We start from the raw sequence: 16087 nt of genomic DNA, 5'->3' as shown, positions 1-16087 counted from the left end.
TTCTCTTCAATTTGCAATCAACTATTACCTGATGACGTGACAACCAGTCCATTCCCAAAATCACGTCAAACTCGTGGAAAGACAACTCAATTAGGTCTGCCAAGAATTCATACCCCTGAATCCTTAACGGGCAACCCTTGTATACTTTGTTCACCACTACACTGTGGCCCAATGGATTAGTGACCAGAATGTCTTGGTCACTCTCCCCTACTAGTATCCCCCTTTCTACGAGTAGGTTGATGCCGATGTATGAATGAGTGGATCCTGGATCCACCAATGCATGCACAGATGTATTGTAGAGGGAGAACGTACCCCTGATGACGTCCGGGGCATCTTGCTCCTCCTGAGCTCTAATAGCATAAGCTCGGCGGGTGGTCTCTTGTCGAGCCTCTCTGCTGGCTCGAGCGAGCCTCTGTGATGGTCCCACGGCTTGGATTTACAGATTTCCTACCCCTTTGTGGTGCGGGGCGGTGCATGCTTGTGTTGGAGCAGCTGCAGTAGTTCTGCGTGGGCGGTTCTTCAACCGATGCTCTGTTGACCCACACCTTAGCGAGCACCATTCACTCTCCAACACTCCCCCTTATGCCACTTGAGCGGTGTGGACATGCGAGAAGATCTTTGGGCTGGTCCCTGAACCCCATCCTCGGAGCTGCCCACCGATGGTGTGGGTGGCCTCTCCTAGAGGTAAGCGTGGCTGGGCCCCGAGGTGACCCTGACCTTGTGGCTGACCTGAACTCTGTGCAGGTGGACCTTTGAACTTCTTCCCAAATGCAGGAGCTGAACTAGACTGACCTGGGCCCCTCTTCTGCTGTCTCTCCCTTCTAATCTGCTCACTGATTCTTACTTTTTCAACCTTTATTGCCGCTTCCACTAACTTAGTAAAGTCGGTAATTCCCAAGGCAGTGATCATAATCTTTATATTGTCATTCAATCCCTCTTCAAATCTCTTGCACCTTTCAGCTTCATTAGGGACTATCTCCCTTCCATAGCGGCTCAATCGGACAAATTCCTTCTCATATTCGGCCACTGACAGCTGTCTCTGCCTCAGATTAATGAACTCTCTTCTTCTCTCTTCTAGGTATACACTACCCACATATTTCTTCTTAAATTCGGAGAGAAAGAAGTCCCATGTCACTATTTCTGGCTGTACTTCACTGGACACAGTGTCCCACCATTCATATGCATCGTCTTGCAGCAGAGATACAACAGATTCCAAGTTTTGCTCTGGAGTGCAGTGGAGTTGTTTTAAAACTCTGCTTGTTCTGTTCAACCAATTTTCAGCTGCAACAGAATCATCTTCTCTCTTGCCATAGAAGTCCACTGCTCCAAACTTTCTCAGTTTTTCCAAATGTGATTTCGGTTGTGGAGGTGGTGGTGGTGGTGCTAGCATTACCCCGGCCATTTGTCTAAAGAATTCGGCCATTTGATGGAACATGGCCTGTGGAGGTGGCGAGGTGCTCGCTTGAGTCGTGAGCGAGTTCTCCCATACCCCCAGTCTCAGCTTCTGCAGGTGGAGCATGACTCTCCACTTCCTCCTCAACTGCTCTGTGAGATGAAGGGTCCATATCCTATTCAAAATAAGAAAGATAAATAGATCTGCATTAGTGTCACCTCGCCTCTTACAAATGCAATGCATGGTATGGACTAAATCTAGGCCCAGAAACGCCTAAACCGTGCTCTGATACCACTAAATGTGACACCCCTTACCCGCGTACAGTATATCCGAGTAAGCCATGTCACATGGTATATCGGCACACTCTATTTTACCTTAATCAATTTTTGTCATAGTTTTGAATATAATTTATGAAATATAATTTATTTTAACCATTTATCGAAATTATTATTTATTTGAGGTTCCGAAAATTTTATAGAAAATCCGGCAGAGTACCGGCTATAAATGGAGAAAACAGTTCTTCGGAACCTGTGAAAAACACTTCCTATATTCATATTCAATCATCTCAACTCCATTTATCAAAATCTCAACATTTTTCAATTTCATTTCTCAATCATTCATCTCATGTGATAATCAAGTACCATTCACAGATGAATATTCACATTTTCCATTCACCAACACAATTTTCATTATTTACATGAACATCAAAATACATTACATAAGTTCAAATACATATTAGAAAATAAAAATTAGCTACAAAATACCAAAATGAAAACTAGTGTCCTACCAATGCACTGTGGACGGTGAGGTGACACGGACACTATGCAGAGCTGCAGGATGGACTCACCCAGTCTGCGGTCTACTGGGCTCACGATCAGTATCTCCAGAACCTACGCGTGGCAAAAGCAACGCGCTAAGCAATAATGCTTAGTGGTGCAAATAATAAAATAGAAGGAAATAACAGAAAATAAATATGTATTGAATGTATATGTCTTATTTGTTTTGTATTTGTATATCCACTTATTTCGTTAACTTTGTCCATTTTCATTCATTTGGTTGTCCAAGTAACCTATCTTTGGATGATTTGGATGGATAATGTAAATCGCACTTTGGGTATCTAGTACCTCGGGCCGTCACACCATCGGTCACATATGTATCTCCCGGTGTGCAACAGAACAGCTAACAAGCTGTAAATAGTATTAGGCACGAGGCCAAGTCTCAATACAATGTCAAAATGGCTAAAAGCCATAAAATCACAGAATGGCATAATGCCATGTGCAGTACTGCTAACTGAACCCTATTGGCATGCCAAACTATCCAAACCAATCTTGTTAGGTATACTACGGCATTTGATACTTTTGAATTCTTCAATTTTTGAATTTCAAGTTTTGGTTCACTATTCACCTCATTGGTCAACAAAAATGTTGACTTTTGGATAGAAAGTAGGTATATTGGTTTTGACACTCCCAACATACCACATTTTGCATTGAAAACTTGTTGGCATTAAGTATTAATACCATTTCTAAGCTTAAACCAAGGGAAGCAGAATTTTCAGTTTTTATAACCCAACTTTACTGTTCTATTATGCACTGTTGCAGTGGAAATTTGAGGAAATGGTAAACATGAAAGTTGTTCCTTATTTTGCCTAGTTGAATTTCCTTTTTTGAATCACTCCATTTGGAGTTTTGTAGCTCCAGATATGGTCCAAAAACCACAGCTGGCCGGATTTTCAATCTGCAGAATTTACCAAATCTACAGTACCATAAACAGTGAATGTGACTTCCATTTTGGTTAGGTTATGGTCATAATTTGGGGTAGGTTTCTTCATAAAAGTTGTTTGTCTATGTCTTAACTTGTTGCTGTAAAAATTTCAGGTCAATTGACCCATTCTACAGTGAGTTATGGCCAAATGAACAGTTACTGTTCATTTGGTCATTCTGCAGAATTTGCTTGCAGGGTATCAGGATTGGGACCAATTTTTGGTCCACTTGCTTTGGTCTTTTGGACATGGTTTCTTCAGGAAAATTGTGCCATTATAAGTCTAGTTTCATGTCCAATTGGCCAAACACCAATTGAACCTACACAGCCAAAGATATGGCAGTCCAAGTGGGCTGGACTCACAGCCTCCCTGCTGCTGTCACTAGGCAGCCTGCCCATTTCACTTTGCCATGCAATAGTTCACTCCTAATTATGGTCAACTTACCTCAAATGGTCATTAATTGACCATTAGAATGTTCCTTAACAATTTCATAAGCAAAGTCAAATTTTCACTCCTAAACCCTAGCTCAAATTCATGGTTTTCATAAATTTCCTTAGTTAACTCTTTCATTCTTTGTATATATATATGTATACACTTTAAACATAATCTCTAATTCACTCTAAGTCCATTAAAACAATCAAACTCATTCCTTCCTAGGGCTGCCAAAAATTTAAGATACTCTAACATATATAATTTACTTCAAATTTTTACAATTTCTTAACTTAAATTGATGCTCTAACAAAGATTAAAAGAGTGAGAGAGGAAATATAGCACTAACCTCTTTGCTCAACTTATTGAGCTTGTGAAAACTCTATAATTTCTCCTCTTTGTGGCTGCCTAGAGTTGCCTTGTGATGTGGGGATAAGTTTTAGTGAATGTGACTTAGGGTTTTGGGGTAAGGTTAGAGGGATTTGCAAGCTTGAATGAAGAAGGAGATGAGGGCTCCTTGGCTATGGTGCGGCTGCCTTTGGGGAAGAAGATGGCTGTTTGTTTTCTTTAATTCTTTGGTCTTTATTTATCTCTTTTATTAGTTAATGATATGGTTGTTTAATTATAATTGGTGGAGACTTTTAAATGACATCTTAATGATGTCATATTTGGCATTTCATTGTATTTTCTTTTCTTTTCTTTTCTACTAACTTCAAATCAATTTTTCATCAACATTAATTCATATTTTATGTCATAATAATTATTTACTCAACTGGACAAGTCGGCCAAAAATCGTCTCTGAAGGCGAAATGACCAAAATGCCCTCCGTTTGGCTTAACGGGTCAAAATTGTCTGTACCGATTGAAAAATTTTTCTAAATATTTTCTTGGCATTCTAATGCCATAGGAACCTCAATGACCCTTCTCTGGAGTCCCAAAAATCATTTTATGAATTTTTCCCCGGGTCTAGGGCTCCTAGTTGCGAGAACCGCAACTTCCCTCTGGGTTACCCATCGCTTGGGCACCGGCTCATTTGACTTAGTTGTATTTTATTTCTAAAATTTTTACTAAATTTTTCTTATTAATATTTGAGTTAATTTTGATTCCTGACTTTAGTTTAAATATTTTTCCGGACGTTCTAGCTGTCTGGACCGACACCGGTCACCGGAACAGTAGAATGTACGGAGTTGATACAGGGAGGGTGTTACATTTTCTGCATAAGCCAAGAAGGGGTCCTGCACAGGAAGCAATGAAAATAAATCAATCTCAGAAGAGTTAATGGATAAAATATCATATTAAGAGTTACTCCCCAGCAGTGCAACAACCTTCATCCACTGAAAAATATCTACAAAAGACAAAATTCAACAATGTCAAAAATTGAATTTGGGGAGATTTAAGACAAAAACAAAAGTAATGCAAATAAAAGTAAATCAACAAAAATAAAATAAAGAACTTGGGGTGCCTCCCAAGAGTGCTAATTTATAGTCCTTAGCTGGACTCTTGTCATGTTTCATGGTGGCTGGAATTGGAATTTATTGCCTCTGTTTCCAATAGGTGCTTCAATGAATCTATACTTCATTTTCTTTCCATCACATGAGAAGATCCTTGTTGCTTTGTCTAAAAATCCAACCATTTCTTTCTTAACAACCTTTGGTGCATCTTTTTCTTTGAGAGATGATTGTTTTACTTCACTTTTCTCCACTTGCTCAACTTGAAAGATTGGTGCCATAGGACAAGGTGGATTACTATTCAAATGTTGTGCAAATGCAGCCTCTTTTGGATTTTCATCATTGATACTCCCTTCATGGATAAGACAACTTTCAAGAGAAGCCTTCGGATAGCTCTTTCTAAAGTGCTCTTTTACTAACTCATCAACTATATCAATTCTCAAACAAGAGTCTACATCTTCATGTTGCTTCTTCTTATCATTACCAATGTTGAAGACTAAATGATCCTCTCCGACTCTGAGAGTAAGCTTTTCACCTTTCACGTCAATCAAAGCACTAGCTGTAGCTAGGAAAGGCCTCCCCAAAATGATTGGCATATGAGAATCCTCTTCCATGTCCAAAATGACAAAGTCAACTGGGATGTAGAATTTTCCAACCTTCAGTGGTACATTCTCCAAGATCCCTTCTGGATACTTAATTGATCTGTCTGCCAACTGAAGAGAAATGTGGGTTGGCTTAAGATCTCCCATGTTGAGCTTCTCATAGATGGAGAGGGGCATAAGGCTTACACTATCCCCTAAATCACATAAAGCTTTTACAGAACATGATTCCCCAATGTGGCATGGAATTGAAAAACTCCCTGGATCCTTGAGCTTTGGAGGAAGTTTCCTTTGGAGGATAGCACTGCATTCCTCAGTTAAGGCTACAGTCTCATAATCTTCAAGTCTCCTCTTATTTGAGAGAATTTCTTTTAGAAACTTAGCATAAGAAGGCATTTGGGAAAGAGCATCGATAAAAGGCACATTTATATATAGCTTCTTCAAAACCTCTAAGAACTTCCCAAATTGCTTATGAAGCTTGGCTTTTTGAAATCTCTGTAGAAAGGGAAGCTGTGGCTTGTAAGGCTCTGGAGGTATATATTTCTCTTCTTTCTCTCCAACCTCCTCTTTACCTTTTCTTGCACTCCCTTTTTCACTCTTTTGTTTTTCATCTCTCTCAACATCTTTCTCATTTTCTCTTCTCAACTTTTTCACTCTTCTCAGTATGCACTATTTTACCACTCCTCAGTGTGATGGCATGACATTGCTCCCTTGGATTTTCTGTTTGACTAGGAAGTTTCTCCATAGATTTGGTACTTGATGAGCATGCTTGTTGTGCAATTTGATTTTCCAGCATCCTATTGTGTGTTTCCATTTGTTCCAGCCTTGCTTTCATCTCTCTCATCTCTTCATCATGCTTAGTTTGGTTAGCAAGAATTTGTTGTAATAAAGCTTCTGTGGTAGAACTTTGTTCTTGCTGTTTTGGTAGAGGTGCAGGATTTGCATTCTTTTGCTGAAAACTAAGTGGTGGTTGCCTAGGTTGTTGGTATTGATGCCCTTGTTGTTGTGGTGGAAAGTTTTGAGTTGAAGCTTGATTTTGCTGATTCCCCCATGAAAAATTGGGATGATTCCTCCAAGCATATAAAGGATAATCTACTCCACAACTCATTGTTCCTTCTGCATAAGCAACTTGTTGAGAACTTCCAGAGCATGATGATGAACTGACTAGCAGACTTAAATCCTCCATTTTCTTAGCAAGGACATTAGTGAGTGCATCAAATTTGGCATTGATCATGTTGAATGGATCAAGCTCATACATTCCAGCAACTTGCCTTTTTTGAGTTGGAGTTGACCCTCTTGGACTACTCCATAGATGACTGTTCTTTGCTATTTTCTCTAACAACTCATAAGCTTCATCTTCATGCTTAATGATGAATTCCCCTCCAGTTTGAGCATCAATGATTCCTCTGATAGTAGGAGTGACATTTGTGTAAAAATTCCTGTTTATCATCCATTTAGGAATGGCATGATGTGGACATTGTCTCTCCAACTCCTTCCATCTCATCCATGACTCATAAAGAGTCTCATCTTCTCTTGGTCTAAAAGCAATCATTTGATTCCTCAACTCTTGAGTTTTTCCAGGTGGAAAGTATTGGGCAAGAAATGCATCAGTGAGTTGCTCCCAATTTGTAATAGAGTTATGAGGTAAAGAATCAAGCCAGTCCAATGCTCTATCCTTCAAAGAGAATGGGAATAGCTTCAATCTTGCTGCATCATCAGATACTCCAGGTTGTTTTTGCATATCACAAATCATAGCAAACTTCTTTAGATGTGTGTGTGGATTTTCAGAAGGATGTCCCCCAAATTAGGAATTTTGAATCATTTGAAGAACCCCAAAATCCATCTTGTAGTTATTTGCATCAATTCTTGGTCTTGCTATACTCTCTCTCAAGTCATCAAAACGAGGAAATGCATGATCCATCATACTTCCCCTAGGCACATTAGCATTTACAACCTCTTCACCTTGGGCTGCATTTTCATTGTTTCGATTATTTCCAGCATTACTACCACCAATTCTAATTCTTTTATCAGCCATGTCTATTTCAATTTCAGTTGCTCTCAAGGCTTCTTTCCTTTCTCTGATTTCTTTCTTGTTGGCTTTACAAAATTTCTCAATTTCAGGATTAAACAATAAGGATGTGTCATTTGTGCTTCTAGCTTTTCTCATAAAAGATTAAGAGTTCCTAAAAAACAAACAAACACAAAATGAAAAGATAACAAAGATAAAACTATAAACAACTAAAATAATCAAAAATTCAATCTTAAACAAACAACTCCCCGGCAACGGCGCCAAAAACTTGATGTGTCCCAACCGCAAGTGCACGAGTCGTTCAAGTAGTATAGAAAAAGATATCGTTCTCACGAAGAGTTGTGTTTTCAATTGAATTTTTTATGTAAAATAAAATATGTTAAAATTGTATTTTAATCAAATTAATAAAAGAAATTTAGGAATCTGAAGCATAAGGTATGACAATGCAAAACTAAATTCAAACAATGACTAATTTAATAATTTGCTAAATAAAGAAATTGATAATATTAATAATGAAAATTAATAAAATGAGATTAAACTAAAACTCAAAAGTAAAATTCCAAGCAATAATTGATAAAAAACGATTCTGGAGTTAAGGGTTTATATTTAAGTCATTTTGGGATTTTCTCTAGCTAGCCCAATCCATGAAATTTATGGGTTTAAAGGAGATTAATTCTTAAATCCTTTGAAAACTCTTTCTAGTGAGACAAAGAGTGCCTTAATTAACTTAATCCTATTTTCGTGGAGTTAAAATTAACCAAGACCTATTAGGTTCTTTAATCAATCTATTAAATCCCTCTTAACCCTTAGTCTATTTCTAGATCTAAGTTAATTAAGTCCAATTTCTTGATTAACTATCACTTGGTTTTCTCCTTTCGGTGCTTCAACCAAGGATTAAGAACATAACTTAATGGGGCCCTTCATTAAGCATGTGAATAAGCACACAAGAAATGGATTAAACCTCATAAATTTCATTAAATTGGGACTAACCCAGTTCAAATCCACAAAAATAACTAAAATATTATATCCCTTACTCCAGAATCAAAGAAAACTACTCACAATCCATGTTTAACACAAGAAATTCTAAGTAAAAGAGGAAATAAATTATGAAAATAAACTAAAACTAAAGAAACCCGATAGGAGAAATGTAGAAAATGGTGAAAAAGAGAAGAAGCTGGATTCTGCTCCCCAAGAATGGAAGTCGACTGCTCCTCTGTTTTTCTGCCCCTTTTTCTGTCTTCCTCCCTTTCTTCTTCCTTTCTAAAATGAGATAAGGGCCTATTTATATCTTTTTCTGACAAGTAGCCCTAAAATGGTGTGTTTGAGGTGTGTTTTCATGTGGGAATCTTCTGCCAGCTCATTATGAAGACTCTATAAAACTGCATAAGTGGACTACATAAGTTATGCAGTCCCTTATGCAGTTTTCGGTAGGTTTCTGGGCCCTCTGTATGAAGTTGCATAAGCAGGGTGCGAGACTGCATAAGTTATGCAGTTTTCCATGAAGTTGCATAAGCAGGGCATGAATCTGCATAAGTTATGCGGTAACTTATGCAGATTTCGGTAGGTTTGGAAAATTGCTTCTTCTCCCTGTGCAGAACTGCACAACTTATGCGGCAAGTTATGCGCAATTTGGCCAATGCATACTTCAACTTTGAAACTTGTTTTTGACATCTTTGGCTGTAGAAATCACTCCTCATTGGCAAAATTTCTTTTTTAGTCCCTCAAAATTACTATTTTTCGTACAAAACAAAGTAAAATTACAAATTAATCCAAAAATTGACAATCATGAAAAACTATCTAAATAACTAATAAAATTGGCTTGGCTAAAAGTGACTAATAATTAAATAAAATGGCCATAAAATTAAACCTAAATGACTATGCAAAATGCATGTATCAACTATTCATGGCACTATTCAAGTCAAAATATTGACTTTCTCATACTTAATAGGTATGTAAATTCCAATTACACCCATATACCACATTTTAGATATCTAATTTGTTGGCATTGGTTGCCATTTTCATTTCTAAGTCTCCTAAGAGAAATTTAAATTTTTTAGTTTTGGTCTCATATTTTGTATTATTCCATTGGTCTGGTTACTGTAGAAATTTGGCTAAGTGTTCTCCAAAAAAATTGTTCCTTATTGTCTTAGCTTTAATTCTCTTTTTGAATCACTCCATTTGGAGTTTTGTAGCCCAAGATATGCCTATTTTTCTAAGGCTGGCCAGATTAGTTCAAACCCAGAATTCTGGGCACTTTCTTGGTTCTGGTAGTTTTGGTGTGCTGACTGCAGCTCACTTTATGGATGGGTTATTGTTAGAATTTGGAATTGTGTTCTTCATAAAATTTGTAGTGATATGTCTCAGCTTTCCATCGGTATAAAATTCAGGTTATTTGGACCTTCCTAGACCAAGTTATGGCTAAATGAACAAAAACTATTTATTTGGTTATTTTTGTACAATGGCAGTGTGCATTACCCAGATTTGACCATATTGTTTACTATCTTGATGTCATTTTCTGGGCATAGTTTCTACATGAAAATTGTGGCATTATGTCTCTACTTTCATATCCAATTGGCCCACACTAATTGGAGCGGCAGAATTATAGTTTTGGTCCCTGAAATGAACCTAGGTCAAACTGTCCAGAAATTAACCCTCACTAATCCGAATTGCGTTTCAATTCTCACCATTCTAACACACTCCAATTGGTCCCAATTGACCATTTTGAGTCTTCATTAGGTCCAATTACATCAAATTCCTATTTTCATCAAATTTTCCCCCAAGTTCATTGGCTCAAGAACCCTAATTTTTGCATCTTGTTCAATTAATGCAATTAAAGTGTCTAAACATAGTCTACACACTTAATTACACTTAATTAAACTTTTAATTGCATCAAACTCAAGCAAACCCTAGTTCTCCTAATGTTGACCAAAATCCCTAAATAGTCTATCATGTTTGATTTGTTTGAATTTTTCACAATTCTAAGTTAATTCAAGTACTTAAGCATGTATTTAACTAGAAAATGGAAAATTAGAACACTAACCTCTTTCTTTGAAGTTCAACTTTCCAATTCTCTATCTTTCCTCCTTCCTTTTCTTCTTCAATCTTCTTTTCTAGTTGTAAGAGCAAGCTTTAATCAAGAATCTTGGGGAATTTATGGGAAATTTTGGGGTTTAAGAAGCTTAAAATTAAGCTTCCATGGAGGTTTGTGAGAGAAAGGGAGAGGGAAGGAGTGCCACGGCAAGGAGAAGAAGAAGAAGTAAAAAAAATCTTTTTAATTTTTGTTTTTATTCCACATAATTGACTTTGTCAAAAAAAATTAAATAAATTAAAAATCAATTGATGCCATGCATGATGTTACACACATGATGTCATAAGTCCATTTTCTTTTCTTTTTCTTTTTTCTTTATTTTTTCATGGTTATTTAATTTAAATATACATTTTAAAATTTTCATTTCTCAGATTTTATTGGACAGTTAGGTCATGAGTCACCTTTAGGGGTGAATTGACCAATTTGCCCCTCGTCAGTCTAATCTGGTTTGCCAATAATTCGGTATTTCTTCTGGAACCCTGACCTATTTATTTGACTTACTTATCAACTCTTTTCTGTGATTTTCTCTTTTCCACTAGCTTCGCAATACTTATTAGGACTACGGTGTCACAATGTCTCGTTCAAAATTAGGGTTACAGTTGACCTCGCAGTCACTTCCCGGTAAGCTCACCCATCGCTGTGACCCCCGGCTCATTTAACCTTTTATGTTCTATTTTTCTTATTTCTACTTGACCTTCTGGTAATCACTATTAATTTTCATTTAGGGCTTTTCTAAGTGTCTTAAACATAGTTCTAATCCTCTTAATTATCTGGATCGACACCGATCACCGAAACAGTAAAATATACCAGGCTATGCATATAGGGGTGTTACAATTTTTCCCCCCTTAAAATAAATTTCATCTCGAAATTTTACCTGGTATCAGTCTCTGAACAGCTATGGGTGCTGCCTCCTCATATCCTCCATACGCTCCCAACTAGCTTCCTAGCCTGAATAATGGTTTCACAGCACTTTTACTAGTGGTATCTGCTTATTTCTCTGCTGCTTCACCTCATATGCCAGAATTTCAATAGGTTCTTCCTCGTATGTGAGGTCTGGATTCACTTCAATCTCTTCTATTGGTAGTACACGAGATAGGTCGAATCTATAGCTCCTCAACATGGACACATGGAAGACATTATGTATCTTCTCTAACAGTGCCAATCGGTATGCCAGAGGACCCACTCTTTCTAGAACATCATATGGTCCAATGAAACGAGGAATCAGTTTCCCCTTTCTGCTAAATCTCATAATTTTCTTCTAAGGGAAAACTTTGAGGAATACCTTATCACCCACTGCATATTCAATATCCCTCCTCTTCATATCAATATAAGACTTCTAACGGTCTGATGTAGCTTTGAGTCGATCTCTAATCAGTTTGATCTTTTCCTCTGTCTATTGAACAATCTCTGGCCCAATCATTTTCTTTCACCCACTTCATCCCAACACAGGGGATTTCTGCACTTTCTGCCATACAAAGCTTCATAAGGAGACATCCCAATGCTTGATTGGTAGCTGTTGTTATAATCAAACTCAATCAGTGGCAAGTGTGTATCCCAACTACCTTCAAATTCAATTACACAAGCCCGAAGCATATCCTCCAGTATTTGAATTACCCTCTCAGACTGGCCATCTATCTGTAGGTGGAATGCCATACTGAAGTTCAATCTAGTTCCTAGGGCTCTCTGAAGACTACCCCAGAATCTAGAAGTGAACCTAGGATCTTTGTTTGACACAATCGATACTGGCACTCCATGCAGTCTCACTATCTCATCAATGTACTGTCACACCTTACCCCTATGTAAGGCATAACATGATCCCGTAGAATACCTAATGAACTACCACACTTCACCTACCGATAACTCATTAAGTACTCTACAAGGGATTTTAAAACAATTTTCTTATTTTTGATAAGTGGTGAACATTTCTAATAAGTATTTAAAACATTTAGTTAAAATTTAAAACTAGTTAATATTTTTGGCCCATTTTATTTTTACACAAATTTTATAAAAATTTTGACAGAGTTCCCTCTGTATTTTGAGAAAACAGTTCTTCAAATACCTGTAAAAAGCACTTCTAAAAATTTTTCTCAACAACTGCTTCAATTTCATACTCAATCTCAATCAATTTCTCAACACATTTATCAACTTTCAAATTTCAAATCCACTATCCAATGATCATCAAAATACTAGCAATCCATTTCATTCAAATTAAATAAAATAGTTCCATTCATATTTCATTAGAGACAAAATAATTTAGATACATCATTACTTTACATTAAGATAATTTCAAACTACAATATATATTACAACTTTATACAAATTTTATACAAACTGCTCAAGACTCATTTTTATATGTCCATACATTTATGTGCAATATATACATCAAAAGAAATATTTACAATTAGGGTATAAATTATACCCGATGACTTTAAGCTGATAGCTCCTCACACCTCAGCAGCTCAGTCTGCTGCTCCTCTAGTCTCTGTATCTGCGACAGCAATAGAAGCCATCGCTGAGTACTAGGACTCAGTGGTGCACAACATACTAAAATAATCTTTATGCAAAATATAAATCACATTTATTCAAAAATTTGACTAAACATGAGCATTAAACACAAAACATGAATTATGAGATTTTAATGCAAACCAAGTTCATTTCGAAGTATCAAAACACGTTTCATAAAACCCACAGTTAGATCATGCCATTTGAAACAAATAGAATCTCAATAGCCAGAGGCTAAAGAGAAATCACATCACAAGGCTAGCTAGCTCAAATATATGGATATCCATTCACATCCTCTTCTACCGGCACACCTCAACACTTCTCCAGAGAAGGAATCAAAATTTGAAACTAATTACCTCCACTAGTCGTGCTAGTGAGGTGTTCAAATATATGGTCATGACACTGTGGTTTCAAAACTTATCTTAACAATTTGCTAAACATTGTCATTTCAAATATACACAATAACTTTCACAATTTAAATCAAAACATCATAAATAAGGTCACAATACTTTCAACAATTCAAAGCAACAGTAAAATGCATATTTCAATATTTCACATTATTCAAAACAGTATGCAAAAGATGATTATAAAAAGTATACGTTGTACACAAACCTCAAGCGAGTCGCCTCTTGGCCTCGACTCGGTACCTCGGGTTACTTTCCGGTATTCTTTTCAACTGAAATACACAATTTTACAATGTTTCAGTACTAGAACTTAACATAAATCCAAAATAATTTTAGCTTCACATTTACCTAGCTCTAACATGTTAAATTCGACATTCTCGAAATTTTTGTGTTTCGGGTTACTATTCACTACACTATTCAAGTCAAATAGTTGACTTTCTAAGGCTTAATAGGTATGGGAACTCCAACTTCACCCACATACCACATTTTGGTCACTAAACTTGTTGGTTTTGGTTGTTTACTCAAATTCTAAGTCTTTTAGGCAAATTTGGTAAATTTCAGTTTTGGAGTCCTAAGTTACACTGTTCCATTGGTCACTTTATTGTTGGAATTTGGCAAAACTTTCTTCATAGAAAATGTTCCCCATTGTCTTAAGTTTATTCTCCTTTTTGAATCACCCCAATTGGAGTTTTGTAGCTCAAGTTATAGCCAAAATACAGTTATTGTTCACGTGCACTGTTCATGCTGCAGATTTTGGTTCTGGCAGATTTTTGATCCAACTTCGTTTAGTAATTTGATCAAGTTAAGTCCATAATTTGGTTTAATTTCCTTCATACAAAATGTTCTACTATGTCTTAGGTTTCCATCGGTTCAAGAATCGCCTAAATCGGAGTTTTCTAGAGAGAGTTATAGCCATTGAAACTTTACTGTTCAAATGGCAATTCTGCAGTTTTGCAGATTCAGTAACTCAACTTTGCTCAATAATTTGATTAGGTTAATGGCATAATTTGGGTTGGTGTTCTTCATGAAAGTTTTAGATCTATATCTTATCTAGTTACTGCTAAAATTTCAGATCATTTTGACCTGCTTAGCTCGAGTTATGACTAAATGAACAAACACTGTTCATTTGGTCAGTTTGTGCAGAAGCAGCCTGCGATTTTCCGACTTCGGCCACTTTGTTCATTAGGTTTTAGTCACTTTTTGGGCAGGCTTCCTAAATGAAAATTGTGTCATTTTATGTCTATTTTCATCCCCAATTGGTTCCATATCAATTGGACTTGTAAAATTTCATTTTTGGTCCTTCAAAGTTGACTTGGTCATGCTGCCAGCACATGACCTTATCCAATCCGAATTGGCTTTTAATTCCAACACTTCTAACACACCTCATTTGGTCACAAATGACCATTTTTCACTTCACATTAGGTCAAAGACACCATTTACAAGTTTCTCACCTTTTTTGTCTCTAAACCCTAAGTGCAAAAACCTAACTTCCATGTTTAGTTCATTTATTGAATTATAAATGCATATTTAGTTCTCATTCACTTATTCTCACTAAACTACTTTCTAATTTGCATCAAATCACCCATTTCAAACATAAACCCTAGCTGGTTGAACTCATATATAGTCCCTCAATAATTGTTTTCTTTCCATTTAAAGTTAATTTCTAACTTACATCAATTACTTAAACAAAAATTCAATAGATAATTTGAAGAATTTGTCACTAACCTCTTGTGAAGTTTCCCCAAGCTTCAATTTCCCTTTTATTTTCCTTCAAATTTCCTTCTCAATAGGCTTGCCAAGATCCAAGAACAAGTTTTATTTAGGAAAATTGTGAGATTTATGGGGTTGATTCAAGCTTTAAAAGCTTGAAATTAAGTAGCCATGGAGGATTTAGTGAGAAAAGGGAGAGAGATGAGAAGCTACGGGAAAACAAGGAAAAGAAGAAGATAAAATTTGGCTTTTCAATTTTGTTTTTAGTCTTTAATTTTACTTAGTCAATTAGTTAATTAAATTAAAATTAATTATGAGGTCATAGTTGCATCATCATGATGATGTCATCAATTGCTTTAACTTCTTTTCCTTTTTTTTTTTTTAAATTTTTCTATTAGTTCTTTAATTAAATTCCCAACTCCAAAATTTTCTTTTCTCCGATTTTATTTGACAGTTAGGTCAGGAGTCAGCTCTCGGGGTCAATTGACCAAATTGCCCCTCGCCGGTTCGTCCCGGTTTGCAATTAATTCAATATTTCTTCCGGCTCCCTGACCTAATTATTTGACTGGCTTAATAGTTCTTTTTCATGATTTTCTCTTTTTTACTGTGTTCATAAGGGTCCTAAGGACCCCAGCGTCACATTTTACGGTTTGAAATTTGAGTTTAAAATGACTTCGCTGTCGTTCCCGAGGAGGTCACCCATCGCTGTGACTCTCGGCTCGTTTAA

At 36.6% G+C, this 16087-nt stretch overlaps 1 non-coding gene across 1 annotated transcript; it reads left to right on the top strand.

The window, feature by feature from the left end:
• The first annotated feature begins 7087 nt into the window (after nucleotides 1–7087).
• Nucleotides 7088–7195, top strand: LOC131171594 (small nucleolar RNA R71). The gene has a single exon (XR_009142254.1). It is a non-coding gene; the product is annotated as a small nucleolar RNA R71 (small nucleolar RNA).
• The last annotated feature ends 8892 nt before the right edge of the window (nucleotides 7196–16087 follow it).

The sequence above is a fragment of the Hevea brasiliensis genome, chromosome 12 (genome assembly GCF_030052815.1).
Source record: "Hevea brasiliensis isolate MT/VB/25A 57/8 chromosome 12, ASM3005281v1, whole genome shotgun sequence".
Lineage (NCBI taxonomy): Eukaryota > Viridiplantae > Streptophyta > Magnoliopsida > Malpighiales > Euphorbiaceae > Hevea > Hevea brasiliensis.
The sequence above is the reverse complement of the archived record's forward strand: the minus strand, read 5'-3'. Positions and strand labels throughout refer to the sequence as shown.